Below are 14763 nucleotides of genomic sequence, written 5' to 3' on the forward strand. Positions count from 1 at the left end.
AGAGATTGGAGGCTTTCTCTTCACAAGGAGTCACATGGAGAAGACAAGAGGCAACAGGTACAAGTTGCACCAAGAGAGGTTTTAGCTCAACACAAGAAAGAAATTTTTTACAGTGAGAACAGTCATTTACTGGAACAACCTTCCCAGGGACATGGCAGAGTCCCCATCACTGAAGTTTTTCAATATGTGTTTGGTCAAGGTGCTAGATAGTCTCATCTAGGCTCCCTTTCCCATGAAAGGTTCGACCAAATGATCTTTTGAGGTCCCTTCCAATCTGGCTGATTCTATGATTCTATGATTGATTCTATGATTCTATGATTCTATTAATACTTACAGGGTAGGTTGCTTTCCATCTTGTGCTGTTGATGTTGAAAGTCTTCCCAACTCTTTCCTTCTTGGAGCGCTCTGTCCAATGTACCATTTCTGTGCCAGTTTGGTTATGATGATTGAGCCTCTTTGCCACAAGCCATTAGGTTCAAGCTGGTAAGTCCGACTGGGCTGCTGTTACACATACATTTTTGATCAGGTTGTATTTGACACAGCTCAGTCATGTCAGTCTGCAAAAGACCACACAGACAAGTCCTCTGAGCCCTTTCAATATGCATGAGTGGAAGAGAACTGTATTTTTCAAGGCTGTAGAAAACATGACACAAATTGGGATGTGAGCTGATAAATGCCTAGATGAGAGATTCACTGCCTGGAAGGCAATGGAAGGCAAATACCATAGATCTGCAAACTACTTGGATGTGCTGACTCAGATAGAAACCGGATTTTCCGATTACACTTAAGGTATCATTTTGGTGGTGGGTATTGATGAAAGGTGTTATTTGTAAAAGTAAAAAATGAGAAAATATGTATCAATTAGGAGTACATCTGTTTTGTCAGCTGCAGAAAAGTGGGATGAGACTTTAAGTCAGAAGAATAAAACTGGTGAGAGACCAATGCAACTACTGCAAAGTTTTGAATGGTGAATAAAAATATAGTTCAAAAGACATCCCAAAAGAATGTTAGGGGTGTTCAAGAAGAATCAAGAGACAACAGCATCAGTGAGTGGATAATAAGATTTCAGGAAGGGGACCGTTGCTAAAGGCACCTGACTTAGTGAGAAGTATGGTTCTGAGTTTTGGGTTCCCAGATGTTATTAGACTTGATCAAGAACAGCCTAGTGGAATACAAGGGGTAAAACTAACCTGGAAATAATCCAGATGGATCTGGAAGAGAAAAACTATTCAATGCTACAACATACTTACTGAAATTAGAGCTGAAAATGAAAAAAAAAAAAAGAAAAAAAAAGAAAAGAAGCAGTGACATGTGTGCCTGTTCTTTTTAAGATAAGATAGACTACATTTTGTTTACGCATAGATAATTATAGTAGGAGCAAATCAGAGGTTAAAGAAAAGAAAAGGGTAGCCAGCAGTATTCCTCCAGAAATCTCCTGGAGCAGGTCCCAAAGGTGTAAATTATCATACTGTTATTAGCTTTAATGTTGTTTTTATTTTCTAAGTGTCCTGAGGGACTTCTAAAGCCATGAAGGCTTATGGCTGTATAGGAAATTAGCTTTATTTGTCATTTCTATTTTGGTCTTAGCTGAATGCTGGAAATCTGATCAAGGAGTAAATAAGAATGTTTGAAAACACCATGATTACTATTCCTGTATGTTGCATAACATCATATTACATTCTGTGGAGCTGGAATTTTTTTCATTTCTAGCATGATTCATAGTTTGTTTCAGTGAATAAAAAAAAAACACCCACAAACCATACAAAAAGTATAAACCCTTCAAAGAAATGTATTTCATTTCAAGAAAGCCAGGTACAGTGGATAGAGATCCAATTTTAGCACATGCTGAGTGCTAAATGAGAGCACAAGACTTAACATGGTATAGATAGCTGAAGTTAAATATGCATAGCACAACCAGAAGATAAGTTTATGGAGGATTCAATAGCGAATTGGAGTATGGAAAGAAATGTAGCAATAACTTTCATATGCTGACAGTTAATGATAACAAACAAACAGTTTGAGATCAGCATGCTTTAGGAGTATCTAGACTTTCAACTTTGAGGGAAACCTCATAGTAATGATGTTTTATGAATATTTTCCCTTCTCCCAAGAAGCCATATATTTCCTTTCTTTTTATATCCACCACTGCTTCCTCTACAGAGAGATCCTTCTATGATTCTCTATTTCTCTTTGTTCTGAAGAAAACTTTTTCAGCTTTCTCTGTCACTTCATAAATATGATAAAAAAAGAGGAAACAATAACTATGATGAAATAAAAGAGAAAACCAGTAGTCCTGCCACCATACACCAGTGTGAATAACCTGACTTGGTCTTCTCAATAGCCACTCTGTATGTATTGGAGGACTGCTCTTATATCCCCCATGAAGCCATCCTTTCTCTAGGCCAAACAAGCTCCAGTCTTGTAGCCTCTGCTCACAGGGTGAGGGCTTCAGCCCCCGATCAGCTTCATCCCCTCAACTCATTCCCTTTCATTGATGTTTTTCTTGCACTGGGGGCTCCAAAGCTGGACACAGTACTTTATATGCAGTCTAACGCAGACATCAGAGCTGGAAACTCAGATTTATGTAGTAATAGGGCTTTTTCAAAGAGGAGCACTGGGTGCTTCATTGGCAAAATCTGTGTTAATGGTTCATTTTTGTCACATTTCTAAATATCCAACATTATAGAAGAACCCTCAGAATACCTATGATTTACTCATATCTTGTTCATTCATATCAAGCCCAGTAATATCAAGAGCACAAAGAACTTGATAAATACATACATACATGTAAAATGAAGTTTCTTCTTGTTTGGAAATGTGTTATTTCTACTTGACATATACAGAAAGAGAACTGGTGTTGAACCATTTTGTTAGATAGCATCAGATATAGTTGCCTTTTTTGTAGAAATATGATTCATTTTAATTTCATAAAATGCAACTGGATGTGATTAATTGTATTTGAATATTCTGTATTAGTTTATAAAATACATACATTTAAAAAAGGTATGATAGACTCCTGATTTAACTAAGCTTTATCTTTTATGAAAAAAGTCATAGGAAATACTTTATAGCATAAGTTCTTCCTAAAGATGTATATAACCTGATTCCTCATTGTAAGAGGTGCTAATGCATATATGTGAGGTCCAACAATGGTATCAGAGTAGTATGCTAAATTTCTGAAAGCTAAGTAAATATATGTGTACATATTTATGTGTATATGTAAACACATATGTGTATGATTTTGGACCTCTTATACTCATCACAGATGAAATCAGTGGCTTGACACTTTGATTTTCATGTTCAGCTTTCACGAATTCAGATCCTTTAGGCAGAGAATGAGTACAGTGCTCTACATGAGATAGTTTGCTTATAAACAAAGACTCTAGGGACTTTCAGTCAGAGAACATAAAATGAAGCAAGCTAGCAAATAGAATACATTACAATATAATGCATTTGAGGATATACAGGTTCAGGAAGAAATGATGAGTGCATCTGCATGGATACCCATCCTCAAAGGTGAATCAGCAGTGCTTTTGGTGGCACTGTTTTTAAAAACATCAGCTTCAGGGCAATGACATGACCTATTTCACAGTCCATGACATGAGCCATTCATCCTTTAATATACCTGGCATACAGCTGTATAGGCTTTGTGTGTGACAAATGGAAATAAATTCCTTTTCTTAAAACAATTTCACAGTCAGTCCAGTATCTGTGTTAAGAAACACAGAGTTTCTTGCAAGAGTTTCTTTGCACAGGATGGTTCTCCCAGCTGTAATGGTTAGTATGATGGAAACAAGTCTTGTATGACAGTAGAAAGAGAAGAGATGAAGGAAATTCAGAAAGAATCCAAGGAGTAGAAAGAGATAAAACGAGAGATGTAGGCAGAGGTAATGTTTAAAGCACCTGAGAGAGTGAAAGAAGTCTCTGAACTTCTTATAGAAAAAACCCCCGACTAATACAAGTAGCACACAGAGAAGAAAGATCAGAGCTTGAACTGATGATTAGCGAGGTAAACAAGGATTTCACACATAAGTCATAAAAAAATAGAGTCATATTCTTCTGGCAATCATGCTTTAGGAGTATTTTTTTGTTGTTGATTCTTTTGTCATTATTTGTTAAATCAAACCTGGTAACACAAGTCTAAGATAACTATGCTAGTTATCAACATTTCTCACTTGAACAAAGAGAATTTGAAAGCAAAAGGTCTCTGCTGCCTTACCCCTGTAAGAACAAGTTGCTTTGCCCACAGAATATGAAGTCTGTGAAACATTTTGTCTGGGCAATATTCTCTGTAGATATATGTGCCTTCCTTTATGCTGCATATAATTTGTTGTACTACAAGCTGTATCAGAAATTATGAAAAAGTAATAAATGACATATATTTAAATAAAACAGATGTTATTGAGTGTAGTTAAGATGTGTTGGACTGATCTTCATGTGTGTTTCATTTCACTGATAGCTTAAAATAAGAAGGAACAAGTTGATATGCCTCATACTGAAAGTTGCTTAACTGATGATCCTTCTCACCTGGCTGATAGCAAAACTAGAACAGCTTCAGTGTCATCAAAACATCCAGAGCCATGGTCATCACCTAGGGCATGAAGGATTGAAGAGAAGTTGCTTAGCTTTCACTTTAAAAACTTCACAAAGTTCACTGCTTCCACCTGAAAAGTTATCTTTGGGAATGTGAAATGAGGCAACCTCATCACCAGGATAGAGTGTTTATTGCTGATTTTCCCCCTAGAGCTACCTAACAGATAGAAATCTGGAGCTGAATCACCTCAGCTGCTGAATAGATGGAGTGGTGCCTGACTGGAAGCAAGAGCAGAGACTGTGATTTAGAGAAGTAAAGGGAGAACTAATCCCCTCCCTAACACTGACTTTTACAGTCTAGCTTTTTCAGACTGAATACTGGAAGTTAGATACATAAATCCAAGAAACCCTGGAGTAAGTGCCTCCTCCCACCTTCCTTACCATTAAGATAAATAGCAGTGTAGTGGCAGGACATTATTGCAACAGCTATTTCAGCTAACCAGGTGTACCTGCTTACTGTGGGCATCTGTATGGGCCCTACTGTGACCTTCTTGCAGAAAGGTATGTTTGGGGCTTAATATGATGCATCCCATCCCTCTGTACTGGTCCCTCACTTTTACAACCAGTGCAGAGTAGCAGTCCCATCCCTTTGACCAGATAGAAACAATGATATATTTTTCAATGTTAGCTTTCTCCATTAAAGGGGAAACTTTATTTTGTTGTTTTGTGAATGCAGATCTACTCTAAAATAAATATTCAATGTATCAGGTAGTGCGAATATCATGTAATGTAGAATGTGCTACTTGTATTTAGAAATATTATACTTTCATAATCACTGAATTACTGACTACTAGCTAATGTTTCACAAAATCACTTATAAAACAACCATAAGGGAAGAGTAGAGAAAAAAAAAAAAAAGCAAAACCCTCAGTTAGCTTCTTTGACTAACTTTAGTTTATCAGCTTTGTTCACAATGTAACATTTAATACAGATCCTCTTCTCAAAGAGAGTTTTAGAAATAGTGTGCTGAACCTTCCTACTGTGCCTCATCACCCCAATATATGGCAAGAGACGCATGGATTTGCTATGATCTTTCTTCAGTGTATGTAAGGTATTAGCAGCACGCCCACCTAATTAGAATCTAAGATTACTGACATAAATGTATTTGGCTGGCAGAAAATTTTAATAAAGTAGTTTAAGTTCACTTACACCAAAAAGATGCTGATTTTTTTTCACATTTCAAGGCCCATAGAGCAAGTGTATTTCAACAGAGTTTATCTGTGTGGAACATTATGGATGGCATACTGCTTACATTGAACTTGTCTTATCAACTGGTAATCCCCTTCTGCTTGATGCTCACCTTAGTGTAAAAGATTTGTCTTGCTATATTAGAAGCTGGACTCTGAACTGATCCTGGTTGCCTTTTCTACTGTTAGCGCAGAGGGAACTGTAAGCATTTGTAACTATAAAAATTAGTATTTGTTGTCTTCACCTTCTCCGCCTCCTGAGATCCCTCTTTCAGACTAAGAAAGACATGTCTAGAGGTTAAAAGACGTACGATGGTGGACAAATTGAACTTCAGAATTGAAAGGTCATTTCAAATAAATTTTGTATTTCCCCTGTGGTGGTCTGTTGCAAATAAATCTTGGTCTAATGGCTGCACTTGCACTACCTTGGGTATAAAAGATTAATAGATTTTTATAGAATCTGAAGCCTAAGGGACCATTAGATCATATAGCCTGACTGTCTGTATATCTCAGGTCATTACATTTCACCAAGTTGCCCTTATATTTGATCTGATAACTTCTGTCAAACAGAAGCACGTCTTCCAAAAAGAAAGTCAAACTTGATTGCAAGACATCCATACCTCCTAAATTTATGTTAATAATGTGTATCAACAGCTAATAAGTAGATGTAGGTGTGATTTTTTGGGGTTTTTAATGGGGTAATGCAAATCTGATGGTATTACAGTCATTTGCACTAAAGGGTTTATTTCAACCGTACTTTTTTTTTTTTTTTGAGAAAAAAGAGATATTAACGTTTTCAAGATGTAAACAATTTTTTTTTCTATTTCAATGACACAAAATAAATAAAAGTATGAACTGAAATAAAACATGTCAAAAGAACAATCCACAATTTTGATAGAGGGGAGAAATAATTCTAATTAAAAATTAATGTTCAGTCTAGACTAGGTTGAGAAGAAAACCAGTATATGTTGGAAATATGCATTATGAAAGCCATTTCCTACTAGGTCTTGTTAGTTAACTAGACATTATTTCAAAAATAAGGGCTTTTCCTTTCCCACCTCCAATTTATCTGGTCTCAGCTTCCATGAAAATCAGTGATGACTTGCATTTCTTGCTTGTGTATCTGCATCTCTACATTTGCCTTACATTAAATGAATTTTATTTGAATGGGTCAGTTTTTCAAATAAGCCATACTACTGTACTTTAATTTACTTTAATAATTTTATAAGCACTGATTTTATATTCACTTCCATATCATTAAAGAAAATTCTGAATTATATTGATATCAATCCCTACAGAACTTCATGTGGAACTTCAGTTCTATGTTGATTTCTCATCAGTAGTGAATTTTGAGTTCTGATAATATTTTCAGTTCTTTTAAGATTGATCCATCCTTGGAGTCTACATTTTGGAGATACACAAAAACCATTTGGACATGGCCCTGGGCAACTGGCTCTAGGCAGCCCTCCTTAAGCAGGGTGGTTGAACAAGATGACCTCCAGAAGTCCCTTCCAACTTCACCCATTCCATGATTCTGATTCTGGTAATAAACTGCACTATTTTAATTTAATGTGAAGTAAAAAACCTTATACCAGTCAAAATATCTTGTATAGAAATACTTCTGCATTAATTTAATTAAACAAACTCGTAGTCAGCTCACTTCTGGAATTCCCAGGATTTATTTAAAAGAAATTGTCTATAGTCCATAAAACTCTAGAGTCCTCTCCTCTGAGATGCCAATTTTCCTTAGATCTTTACAGACTAATGGAGACAATATTTTGCTGTTTTAATAATATTCCCATTCTTTTCCATCTTTTTCAAATAAATAGAAAAAATACCACGAACTGTTAATCCTATCATTCCACTTTGCAAATATAGCACAGAATAATTATTGGACTTTTGTTTGCATCACTCATCAATTTTATTTCTTTCATACGCCAATACTTATTGTTAAAATTCTTTAACTTGTAATTGATGCATTAAAAATACTTCTTTTCCTTAGCCTTATCCCAAGTATATTTTCCCTTGATATATTCAGCATCTTTAATCAATTCTGCACATGACACAATTATACCAATTTTAATACATTTTCCTGTTATTACATGCAGTTCTTTTTCTTTTCCCCAAATACTTGCCTTGAACTCACCTCTGAATTAGGATGGACATTTAACTGAAATGATGGTCTTTCTTAATTGTGAAACTGTGCCTTTTCTGTTGTGAACATAAAACCATACACACTGAAACAAACACAATAAAAGTACATCTTACCTTGTATTCAATTTAACCTTACTGTATAACAATAAATCAAGTTTAATAGCACAAATTACACCTTTTATTTTTGTTGTGTTATAGAAAGTGCATATTAATTTCTATATGATTCTTATAATATAATATTAATTCTCTGTTAAATATGATGGTACTTTCAAATGAGCAACCTATAAAGTTGCACTTTCCTAATCTAAGGTAGGCAGTGCTTTATTTACAAGGTATTAGAATGTACACTGCCAGGGCTATATTGAGAAATGGTTAGAACTGTGGAGTGTGAAATGCCTAAAGATCTTCAACAATACCAAAAGACTCAGTTATATAGAGGAGGATAATCATGTACATATTGGAATGTCAAGAAGTATCTTATACATCATCATCATCAATAAAATAATTTATCATATCAACTTTGTTTTCTGAAATGGTATCTACTTATCTTCTGGGCTATTGTAGACTATATATCTTGAGAACTACTGCCTGATGAGTACATAACATTTTGTGAACTTTCCTAGGGACATTGTTCTCCTATTACTTATATCACTGATCAAATATAATACAAGTAATTTGAACTATTGGGACATAACATACAACAGACAGTGTCCATCTCATATCTATTCACATAGCAAAATTCCTGTATAGATTTTGGTAAGAAAAAGCTTACAATATAAACTGTAAATGCTTATAATATAAATTAATTTGTTCTCAAGTCAATGCATTACTAGTTGTTTCCTTGGCTTGTCCTCTACTGAATATTTTCTTTCTTTTCATTCAATGTGTATTAATCAGATAGGTCTCTTGGTTCTCACTTACTGTAACAAATTTGTCTAATGTCTACTCTCCTTATGCATATATTTGCATATGAAACCCAAAGCAGAAATGTAATTAAAAAAAAATCCAGACACAACTTAAAAGTCTTGTTGTATAATTAAACATATACTACCAGTTTTTTTCTTTAAAAGACAGATTTGCTATTATGTGGTAATAGGATGTTTGTTAATTATACTCAAAATACATTTTAGAAATCACATACTTCTATTAAAAAAACTCTTGGTCCCTCTGTCATGGTGTAGCTGAGGCATTTCTTATTCAAGTCTGAAGCTTTCCTTTTCCTATCCTTCCATATCTACCACCTTAGGTTAGTGGATCAGCAGGGATTTCAGCTATCAGGAGTTTGTTTATTCAGGAACAGAGAAAATGAAAGATGTACGTAGTGCTTTTCAAAGGCGTAGTGACGGTGATAATCTAATAGCAAAGACAGTGAATGAGCACATAGTTTTGGTTGGCTGGATAACATTCAGCTGTCAAGACTCAGAGATGATAGTTTTATTCAGAATATAAAAGTAACTTTGTGTTCCACCTCGCTTCTTGGAATCAGTCATCTAGATGCCCTCTGGGCAGTCTCTAAGGCAGCAAGCCTGGATGTGCATTTACAAATGGATTCTCAGCTGTCTGCTGATGAACTGAGTTGAACTAGCTTGATGGATGTAAAATCACAGTGGCCTACAGTGCCCTATAGACAGAACTGGATTGTCTAATTTCTGCCCCAATGAAGTTTATTGGTGCCTAGTGTGCCAGAACGTGTAGTCACATTCAAAAGTAATCTAGAATCAAATAGAAGAAAAAGACAAAATTGTAAGCAAGAGGTACAGGTCATAGGAATGTGATCTATGCACCAACTAGCACAATATTTAAATGCAGTTATAAGTACAGTAAGGATTAGGTTTAAAATGTTGTTTCTTTACAAAGAGCGGCATACAGTTCTGTGGAGGCCAGTCTCCAATGCCATATAAATTCTCACAACAAATTGTATTCCTCTGCATGTGAAAGAATTTTGACCTGTCATTTAAAAAACCCAAACACTTCTACTTCTCCCTCTGACTGTGCATAAATATTAAAAACATCCAGTGATGGTTTTCAGTAAAAGCTGAATTTAAATTCCTCCAGGAATTAATTACATCTCTAATTCACAGTAACTACCATTTGTATAAACATCATTGGTGTTACCTTTATCTATTGGTGTTACATCATCTAGTGTTACATCTGGTGTTACATCATTGGTGTTACATCATCTATTCTATTGAAAGATTGGTGGATCAAGGAAACTGCACATACTTAATTTTTTTAAATACTTAAAAATACTATATATGAAAATTTTGTTCTAAATTATATAAACTGACATATTTGTAGACTTGTATATATAAACTTAAATGCATTTATAGTTTAGTAAATGCATTTATAGTTTAGTAAACTACATATTCAATATATGTAGTTTATATATATATATGTATATATATATATACATATATATAAAATATATATATGTAATTTAGCTTATACATTAAAAAGACTGGGATGCTGTACTTATGTCCCAGCACAAAAAGTGCACCTGGTAAACAATGTGAATTATTTTTCTAGATGCTTTTGTGACACATGCTTATAAAACTGTGTTTTTATTTCAGACAAGAAATCATGATTCATTTAAGGACTAAAGGTAAAAGTGCATGTTTCGTATTTTATTTTGAATCCTATCTAATTGGTTTGTTAAGTAATTATGTTTGTTTAATTGAAATGCAAGTTTAATTTGAATTTAAATATTTTGAAAAGTGTGTATTCTTTTACTAATACATTGCTTATATAGCACTTTTTCTGCAGATCTAAAATGGAGAATACTGAAGAAAAAAATGCTTTAAACTCTACACATAACAAGGGAATCTGTCAGCTCCATTTCATCATGCAGTTATAAAAGGTATAACTACGTAATGGGGTTAATATACAGACATCTTTGAGCGCCAGTGGCTTTATTTACACTGGTTTATGGATTGTAGTAAGAGCTGTTTTTTTGGCCAAGGGATGCAAGTCCACAAAAACTTTCATAACAGCCTGCATTCATTGGCAATATTAGAGCTAATATCATTCCTGGTATGTGCTTATTAAGTTCATCACTTTGAGTGGCACTTTGACGTTTATAGCCTCTGGATGCCAGCTGGATGAGGTTATAAGCCTAAACCAGCAGTTTATACCAATGTTGTTTTTCTGTATCCAAGAAGCGAGCCTCAAGCAGTCAAACAGAAGGAAGCATTTTCTTCTCCCATGAGCAAAACTGTTGAAGAAAATTAATTTTGTCTACATTTCAGTCTTCAGTGTGATAAAATTAATGGAATGTTAAGAAGCTTAATAAATAAGTAGTTTGGTGATTCTCACAGAAGAAAAGGACCTGTAAAGATATATAGTTACATGATAGCTTTAGTCATTTAAAGACTGTAATCTGACAACTAAATCTGTTCGCTACAGTAAGGAGTGAGTTGAAGAATTACAAAAGACAGTGCATTAAATTATACAAAGATATTCATAGTCACATACAGACCAGATTTGATCTGTCACTGATGATCTCTGTTTGCATGAACGTATCTAAGCTTTGAAGACCAAACAATTTAAAAGATTTATTTATTCATTATACAATTTATTAACAATATGGTCCATTTGAGTATGTCCTATATATATAATCTGTGCCAACATTAATGTTTATCATTGTAAAACAAAATGACAACAAAAAGTGGCCTTTTATAGTTTTTGCTTAACTATGTAATTTATTGCAAATGACAAACATGAAGCCCTAGATAATATCTACAATTTGCTAAATAAATCTTTCTTAATGTAGTTATCTGTAGCTAAAATGAAATCTTCTAAGGAATTTAAATTACATTTAAGTTACCATGGTTCCTGGTATTCCTTCCATCATAATGCAAATGAAATAAATTGGGCTTAAATGTCATAATAACATCAAGCTGTTCAGAAATCATACATGCCTTTTGTGATCATTTGATTCAGCAGGGTCTCAATGGTCCCTCTGAGACTGATTATATTGAAGAAAAACATAGCTTAAACCACCCATACCTACTAGATAACAGAATAAACACATCTCTCTGCCACCAAATGCTCACAGACTATGTACTGAATAACAAGCTGCTTTTTTTTTCTTCACCCCCAAAATTACTTGTTTGCAGGAATAAAATAAAACTAATTACATCTACCTTGCCTTTCTCACATAACTAACCTTGAAGAATTTTTAGGGGATTATGCTTGCATATAGTAATCAGTAAATGTCCTGGAAAACACTCTTTCTAATGACCAAATGCATAATGCATTTTATTATTTAGGATTTGATTGTCAGTATATATATGTTCCAAAGCTCTTTGCTTCAGTTTGAGTTTTTATATATGTAAAGCAGGAAGAGCAAGCTTAAAAGAGAGAGGAAACTCCTTTCCTCTTGGTCAGAATATATTGTGTTTCTGGGATTTTGTGGATGCAGACATTCATAAACATGAAAACATTTATACTGGAATTGTGTGACCCGCCATATAGCAGTTTTCTTGAAATATGTCAATAAAAGGGACATAGACTCATTCTCCAGTAATCTGTTCAAAGTGCCACCTCTAAGGTTTTCTTTTTTCTCACACTTATAATTTCCCAGCATCTCATCTCTTTCATTACCACAATGTATTGAGTTGCAATATTTTCCTTGGTAAGCAGTACAAAACCATGGTTTTCAGGAATGTTCCTTTCTCTGACATCTCCATTTACATTTCCATTTCTAGAAAGATCAGGAAATAGAGAAAGTAAACTGTCAGAGAAATAAAAACAGAGAAAAAACCTTAAAAGACAAAAAACTTGTGAAAACTATTAACAATGTCTTCCTGTTTTGTTTTGTGCCCAGTCTCTTCCCTTAATACTATTCACTTAGGGAATTGTTGTATGCTATTACTGCTTGATCAGAGGGCTTTTTGCTTTAAGGATCTCTGGAGCCCATCTATTTGATTTAGTTCATACTGATATAAATAGGAAAGTGGAAACCAGAAAAGTGTTAAATGAAAACCACTATTACATTTTTATTTAAATAACTATTTCTACTGGCTAATCAGAAGTATTTCATTTCAAAGCATTCATTTATGGTTTGAAAAGTCACCAAAAGAAATGGACTACACACATACTCTATCTTCTGAATAATTTCTGTTTAATTTACTGAAAGAAAGAGCAAGTTTTACTATTTCCAGTCCTCAGAGTCAATAAATCCATATTTTATTCTACCTCATTCATCTTGATGAAAAGAGAAAACTAGAAGATAAATTCTTGCTCAGTGGCCAAATCCTCTTTGAAAGGGTTAGTATTTGTCCCCCTAAGACATCAAATAGTGTCTTACTATTTGATTACTAGTCTATAGTATCAGTTCTGGGTATTTGGAGAATGCAATTTATTCACCTGATGTCAGCTTCTACCTCAAAGACAGGTGACATTATTGGGTTTGATGACTATCATGATGATATGGGATTTGATGGTATATGTAGCAGAGTCGATATTGCTTTAAATTTTTAAATGTGTTGACTGTGAACAAATGTTTACTTGAGAAATTTATTACACAGAAAAAAAAAAGTACTTGTGAAAGGAATGAGACTACCTTGTGAAACTTTTTTTTTTTTTTTCATTTTTCTCCTCACTGCTTTCTGATAGCTATTCTATTTTTTTGGCTTGTGAAGTTTATTTCACATAAAGAGTTGCCCCAATCCAATATTGGGGAGGGTTTTTAAATGATCCCAGGAGTAAAATTAAGACACAAATGAGGTCAGATGCCGTACAACCTTGTAAACTTTATTTCCCATAACAACTGATAATAGCGATAGGACAGAGAGAAGAAGAAAGGAAAAGTCAGAATACCAAAGCAAGCAAACGGTAGAGATGCAGCAAGATTAATTACCACCACCATGAATCCAGCAACATCTTGTTGGCTCGGTCTCAGTGCAGGTGATGGGGTCTTTGCTCCAAGATCCAAGCACCGCCAAAGTCCCAACTCCAAGCGATAAGATCAAGTTCAAGGTCAAGAAGATCAAGATTAAGATCAAGGTTCATCAAATATCAAGATCAAGATCGAGGTTCCCGAGAGAGAAGTACACACTCCTTTTATTGCCTCAGTCCCCACGATTTCTCCAAATAGTCTGCCCATTTCTACAGAGCTCATTGTAATATGTGCCACCCCTTGTTCCTCCATGCGCGCATGCCCAGGTGTTCACGGTGGTCGTGTCGGTGGGTGGTCGATCTGTGGGGTCTTCAGCCTCTGCACCTCTTCCTCACCCTGATTTCCTCTCCACCCAGCTCGCATGCAAACGCAGCTTGGTTGGCATTGCCAAGGATGTTGTTGCTCCAGCTTTGGGTGGATATCGTGGTTTCTTCAGGGGCAATTTGTCTCCTTCAGAGTGTACTACTCCATGGCGACAGGATATTGAGGCCAGGAAGTGGTAGTGGTGCAGTAGCAATGTTGAGACAAACACAGTCCCTTACAAGAGTGTATGCTAGAAAAATGATACATACAAATGACAATGTTCAGGAATGATTTTTTTCTCTGAAGCAGAGAATTTTTTCAAATTCATCCCTACTGAGACTATTGAAATGAGTGCAGCAGCACCAAACATGTTTTTAGATGTATTAATGAACAAAGGGGAAAATAGATCTTTTTGTTCTTGCTATTTGTTGCTTTTGTTTATAAGTGTCTTTTTTCCAGTCTTGGAAGCAGTACAGCTGCTCTGGTATAATGTTCTGGTCAAGTTCAACACAAACCCAATTATAGCTAACCCCCAAGCTTTTTGAAAACCCATAGGATTAGTGAGAGCCTTAATAAGCTGCCTAACTTGTAATCTGCTGTTTATCCATAGTAACTGGTGGGGGGAAA

General features: G+C 34.9%; 1 long non-coding RNA gene across 2 annotated transcripts in view; it reads left to right on the forward strand.

Moving 5' to 3' along the window:
• LOC141922257 (uncharacterized) overlaps positions 1 to 14763 on the forward strand; it is a 69049-nt gene that overhangs the window by 40795 nt on the left and 13491 nt on the right. The window contains exons 2-3 of one of the 2 annotated variants that reach the window (XR_012622923.1): positions 10505 to 10536; positions 10684 to 10791. This is a non-coding gene — a long non-coding RNA (uncharacterized LOC141922257). The remainder of the gene's footprint in view (positions 1 to 10504; positions 10537 to 10683; positions 10792 to 14763) is intronic. The other variant, XR_012622922.1, reaches the window with a different exon arrangement.

Source organism: Strix aluco, chromosome 4 (assembly GCF_031877795.1).
Source record: "Strix aluco isolate bStrAlu1 chromosome 4, bStrAlu1.hap1, whole genome shotgun sequence".
In the NCBI taxonomy this organism is placed as follows: domain Eukaryota; kingdom Metazoa; phylum Chordata; class Aves; order Strigiformes; family Strigidae; genus Strix; species Strix aluco.